The sequence below is a fragment of the Tupaia chinensis genome, unplaced genomic scaffold, assembly GCF_000334495.1.
Source record: "Tupaia chinensis unplaced genomic scaffold, TupChi_1.0 Scaffold144255_1, whole genome shotgun sequence".
NCBI classification, from domain to species: domain Eukaryota; kingdom Metazoa; phylum Chordata; class Mammalia; order Scandentia; family Tupaiidae; genus Tupaia; species Tupaia belangeri.
The window spans coordinates 4633888-4640459 of NW_006204113.1; the positions used below are offsets into that span (position 1 = coordinate 4633888).

Consider the following 6572-nt stretch of genomic DNA (forward strand, 5'->3'; position numbering starts at 1 on the left):
GTATTCTTTTGAAAGGCAGTATTCCCCCCCCCCCCCGATTCTTTTCTCCTACAGCTCTTCCTTGGAGGCCCTCTCCCTCCTTCAGGGCTCAAGGTCTCTCTTTTGGACTAAATTTACTGCTGTCACAGAGATCTCCAACTTCCCACTGAAGGCTGTTTCAAGCTCCAGGGAAAGAACAGCCACTACTCTGTTTACCACACAGTGGACCCACATCGACCCTGAGGAACTGTTTTGGGATTTCGATCCCCAAGTTGTCGAGTTTGCTTTCCCCACTTGTTTCCAGTTACATTGTCAGCATAAAGGTTCTGTTCCTTTAGTAATAAGACCTCAAGATTGCCTAGAGTTTCATGTTTCCATAACTCTTCCACATGGAACATCTCATCTGATTCTGGTAAGCACCTGGGAGAGAAGCACCTGTAAGATGGAAACTTGAAAGATAAGGAGATAAGTACCCATTAAAACGTAAAAAAATACCAAAAATCCAAAAAACAAACAAACAAAACCCCCAGAGACAAAACAAATTAAAAAAAAAAAAACAACAAAAAACCCAAACATCATCCAAGACCCCACAACCACTAACTAGAAGAACCAGGATTTGAACTCAGGTCTTCCATCCATACTTTTCATGTATAGCAATTCTTGTTTATATGGATTATAGAAAATAAAACTGGTCATTAAAAGTTACCTTTGTGGTCCTTGCTTCATAGGAGGAGCTCAAAGTCATTGTTAGTTTCCTTCCTCCCTTATCATCTTACCATATTGATAGTTTGTAAGGCGCCTTCACTTGCATTATTTTGTATGTTCTTCACAGTAGTCCCGGGAGTGGGCAGGTGGGCATGGTTACCTATATTATATAGGTAAGAATCCAGAGGCCAAGATAGATGGAGTGATTCTTCTGCTCTCACATAGTTGGCATAAGCCCATCAAGTGAGGCATAGTGCCATTTCTTTACATGAGCTGAGCGGCATCATGGAAGTGGGTCCTAATACATTATTGTAAAAATTCAAATTCAATCTTCAGGAGTAAACAAACCTACTGACAGAGATAGAATCAAGCCTAGAAAAAAATATACAGTTCAGGAAACTGAATAATGATAAATTGTATGAATTGGCTAAACGTATTTAATTTCTATGAGAAAAACAAGGGATGAACTGGCTGGTGGGTATGAACCTTCTGTTGTGTTAGGAAAGGATTGCCTCTAGATACCCTGAGATTTTTATTGATTTATTCATGCATCGATTTATTTATTCATTTAAATAAATGGGGTTCAGGTAATAGGTAAATAGAGGAAAACAAACCATGAGTGTTACCCTTAGTTGGCTATCAGGTGTTGAACAGAACTGACTCAGCTTTCCAGTACATCCCGCCTGTATCTGATAAACTCTGTGAGTCAGCAAGGGGCTGTAAGCCACTGGCCCTGCATTTTGGTTGCTTCCTCCTGAGTAAAAGGAAAGAGATATGGAGGGCATCATGTGGTGTGGTGGTTAAGGGTACTGGACTCCCATGTGGCTGACTATGGTTCAAGTCCCAGATCTGGTAACTTTCTCTCTCTCTCTCTCATCAAATTTAAATAAATAAAGTTAAATAAAATAATTGTAAAAAAAGGAAAGAGACATGTACACAAAAGACTAACATAATTAAAATGTGATTAGGATTTAGGAGAGACGGAAACAAATTGTACCAAGAGCACAGAGGACAATGAAAATAGTTCCTGTTCAAGTATCTGGGCAAGGCTTCACAGAGGAAGAGACTTTTCAAGTAATCTGACTCTTTTTTTTTTTTTTTTTTTTTGAGATGTTTTTGCTATAGGGCGCATGAGCTCGCCAGATGGAGAGAAAGAGAGAGAGAGAGAGAGAGGGAGAGACAGAAAACGAGAAATCACCCCCCAGGGGGGATGACCATGTTGCAATCCCTTTTCCTCCATTCTCCTCTCAGGATCTTGGGCATGCATGCACACGTACCCGGCATGAGCTTAAGCCACCAGGTCCGGGACTCAAACCACAGTAGACTACATGGGAGTCCAGTGACATAGCCATTACGGTAACTGCTGGTCCCAAGTAGTCTGACTCATTTTGAAAGGGAGACTGAAAAGCACCCAAGGCTCAAGGAGGAACATGAGCAAAGGCTCAGAAATGGGAAATGCAAGGAATAGCCAGGAGATCTCAAATTTTCACATGTTCCTTGAAAATGGTTTTGACTAGAAGAGTATGAAAAACATAAAAAAAAATAGTCGGTTAGAGTCCATTTTAGAAATGGAAGTTACTAGTGGCAGTTAGGACTTCCTTTGGGATGCAATCGGGCAAAATGGGGGATTTCTGAGTGATGAGTAATAGGATCTGAGAAGGCTTTAGGTTTGATACCAGACACTTTCTCCTTGAGAGTGGAATTTGGGGGTTTACCGACCAGGGGAGGGCCCTAATGCAGTTAAGGACTGCAGCACACATTCTCATCCCTTCCCCTAAAACTGACCCTCAATTCCCAACAGTTTACAACCTGCTCATTTTGTTCATTCTTTGGTTTGCAGTTCTTGGGCCTCCTCTTCATACTACGTACTTTCTTTTCTTTTCTTTTTTTCTTTCTTTTTTTTTTTTTTTTTTTTTTTAATTTGCTACAGGGCATGTGTGCTTGAGAGAGAGAGAGAGAGAGAGAGAGAGAGAGAGAGAGAGAAAGCACCTCCCATGGAGAATGTTACACTGCATCCCTTTTCTTCTACCTCTCCTTCAGGATTTTGGGCACACACACTCTCATGCCTGGCTGCTTTTCAAACTTCATTGTCCAAGACTTCAACCATGTAGTCAGCCATGTGGGATCCAGCCATCTTACCCACCTACTCCTGGATGGTCCCATACCCCATACTTTCTATCCTAACACAAAACTTTCTCTTGCTGCTATTCCTTTTTTCTCCTAACGTTTTTCTTTCTTTCTCTTTCTCTGTTCCATGGATAAATCTTTTTTTTTTTTTAAATTTATTTACTTTTTTAATTCTCCTCAGTTACTCTGCTTTGCTTCTGACAGATTACCCTAGTCTGGATTATAAAGACCTCAGACTAGGGGAGGATATCAGAAAAGAAGTTTAAAACATTTTTAGGTTAATATTTATTGCCACCTTTTTACTTTCTGTAAAATAAGTTTTCCTTAGCTTCCAGATAAGAAAACTGAGGGCACAGAGGGGCCAAGTATCCTCCCCAAAATTTCACAGTTAGTAATTAGTAAAGCCAAGATAGTAAACAAGATATTTGTAATGAAATACTTATTCTGGTTCTTTCCACCATTGTAGGCAGTCTCCAGTGAGTTTATCTCTTGTGTGCTCAGAGAGTTAGTATAAATCCAGGGAGGTCTGAAGATTAGTAACAGATAAATACAATAGGATTATGGACAATGGCCTCAAATAGTACCATACCGTCTCAATGTGACTAGTGATGCTTAAGTTCTAAAATCCACATCAGCCAGAAGAAACCAGAATAATCAGGCTAGTGGCATTGGAAATCAGAACAACTGTTTTAGAAAGCAATATGGCAAGATGAACTCATTGCCACACATCGTTTGTGACTTTTGACTAGGTAAAATTACACTGTAGAATTTATCTTAAGGACTTGTTAAATAATGAAAAGACATTCAATATATTGAAAAATAATCACATTTTATAGGAAGGAAACATCATAAGGCTTGCTCCATGACAACAGTAATGATCATTAGGAAGACATTACCCCCCCAAAAAAATGGGAACACATTTATAATAGGTAAAGTGTGAACAGAAAGGTAGTTCAAACTAGTATATGTACTTGAGTATAACACTGTAAAAAGGTTTATATTTCATTCAACCAGAAAATCATAAAGATAGCAGTAGTTGTAAGAATCTAGTATGATTATGGGTGGGTGACCTTTTATTTTTTTTCTCCAGATTGCCGTTTTTAGCCTGTCTTTTCATAATGAAAGTATATGGAAAAAAAACAAAACAAAACAAAAAAAACAACTAAGGGATACTTGCTAGATTAGGGTTTGCTTTGAGCTGCTGAGATCAGTCTTACCATTGCAGATGATGAAAACCTCTGGAAAAACTCTTCCAACTCTGGGGATATGGGATAGAGCCTGGTTCCATAGGGCCTGCATTCCATTCTTCTTTCATTCTGAATGCCTCTGGAAAAATCTTTTGGGATGTGCATTCCCAGGCAGCGTGTTTCAAATTCTTTTGGACTGTTGTTCTAAAGACACAGTCTCCTAGTGATCTCTTCACTAAGTTCCCTGCACTCTGTGTGTGTGTGTGTGTGTGTGTGTGTGTGCGTGTGTGTGTGTGTGTGTCTATGTGTTGCTGTTGTTTTTGGAGACCTAAGGCTACCACTGTTTATTCTTCCAGTCTCAGCTGAGAGACAATAAAGACAACTTTTTTTTTTTTTTTTTACTTGCCAGAGGGTACATGCACTTGCCAGAGAGAGACAGAGAGAGAAAGAAAGAGAGAAGAGGAGAAAGATCTCCCTCCCCCCATGGGGAATGGTTATATCACAATCCCTTCTCTTCCGTTTCTCCATTTTGTTGGGATTTGAGGCATGCATACACATGAACCAAGATGTTTTCAAGCTGCCAGGGTCAGGATTTGAACTGCAGTTTGCCATGTGGGATCTAAATTATTTTACCACTAGGCTATGGAGCTGGCACTAAAATAACATTTTAGAGGGATTCTTTGGTCCCGTTAGAGGCCTTGGGGGGGTGTTAAATGGAATATTTCATATGAGGTTTAATTGTACATACTTCTGTGGAAAGAGGATCTGTCATTTAATCATTTTCTCTAAGAGCTCTTAGAGGCTCCAAATTTAAGAGAACTGAACTTGATGCATCAGGGCAAGGGGAAAATAAAGAAAGCCATAGAAATGGTAGATATGGGAAGGAGAAAAGAGACAAATGGCTCTCTAAAAGTTGAAGAATCCTGTGTGAGCTGTGTGAGGAGCAGCTTGGGTTGTTGATGGTGAGGAAGTAGCATCTAAAGTGCTTCTCCAAATGCTTTATCCACCTCTTTCCTCCTTATTTTTTTGAAACGTGAGGCTGATTTTTATAGTTGAACTTTCTGAGCATGAGGATGATGGCTCAAGTTAAAATCATTCTGTGGCTTCCAACACTTGCTACTCTTTCAGCTTGTAACAGATGGATTTATAGCTATTATTCCATAGAATATGATGCATGATGTGGTCATCCTCACACCAGAAAAAAAAAGAAAGAGTTATCATTTACGTTCATATGTGGGTTTGACTGAGTGCTGGGAGGCCCAGATCTGTCATGGTGTGAAATGGGTTCTTGGGAAAAGGGTATGGCTCACTACTCTGACTTTTACCGCATATGTAAATATAGACTATGGTGTTGACAGTAGTAAACAACATAGCTAAGGTCATGCACAAGGAGTGCTGGGGGAAACATTGGCAGTAAAGCTGTGGGCTGCCCTGGCAGGGAGATAGGCACTTGGCTTTGAACTCGAATTTGGAATCTGGGTGGGGAAGTGACAGCAAATATTTTCCAAATGGGTGCCAGTTGCTTTGGCATAAAAATATAAGAACTTCTGAAGCAGAACAAGTTTGGTTTTACAGAGTAAGGATATGTTCTGCTTTTGGGACTTGGTGGGGGACCTGAGAGTCGATTTTGTTTATTTATTAATTCACCAAGCATTTATTTAACATATACTAAGCACTGGGTACTATTGATCAAGGAACTGGAGATATAAGACATGCCTTTGCTTCAACTAGTTAATAATGAAATAGAGATGGATATAAATAAATGAGCTATGATTATGTGTAATACAGTAGGGTATGCATACAGCACAGAGGCAGCATGCAAGAGGGCCTGGTTTACCCTGTGGGGGACACAGGGAGAGGTGAAAGCATAGAGGTAAACATATAACTTGGACTTTGAAAGACAGATAGAAGACCATCCATAACAGATGGATGACAAGAACATTCTAGTTGGAAGAAAAAACATAAGGAAAGGCCTGGAATCCAGAGAGAGAATGAGGGGGCCAGAGGTTGTCATGGTGGTTAAAATGCTGGACTCTCACATGGCCAACTGAGGTTTGAGTCCCAGACCTGGTAGATTGAGGATCATGCTGGGTGAGTGTGTGCATATGCCCAAAATCCCAAGAGGAGAATGGAGGCGAAGGATTGTGTGTGTGCATGACTGTCTCCCTTGGGGGATGATTTCTCATGTTCCTTCTCTCTGTTTCTGGCTAGTGCATGTACTCTAGGTAAAAATCTAAAAAAGAAGAGAGAGAGAGAGAGAGAGAGAGAGAGAGAGAGAGAGAGAGAGAGAGATTGATTGAGAGAGAGGATTGAGTGAAGGGAGTTTACTCTTGCTCCCAAGTAAATGAGATGGTGAGAACTGCCAGTAGATGAGAAGACCATTGGGGCTCATCACAAAGGGTCTTAAGTGCCACCTTTTTAATTTTTTTCTTTTTTTAAAAAATTATTTAACTTTATTTATTTAGTTTTAATTTGACCAGGTGGGGGAGGGAGAGAGAGAGAGAGAGAGAGAGAGAGAGAGAGAGAGAGAGAGAGAGAGAGAAAAGACACCGGCACAGAACGCACAACCAGGCC

At 40.3% G+C, this 6572-nt stretch overlaps 1 protein-coding gene across 1 annotated transcript in view; it reads left to right on the forward strand.

The window, feature by feature from the left end:
- Positions 1-6572, forward strand: part of SORCS3 (sortilin related VPS10 domain containing receptor 3) — a 589937-nt gene that overhangs the window by 40791 nt on the left and 542574 nt on the right. The gene's annotated exons all lie outside the window — the stretch shown is intronic.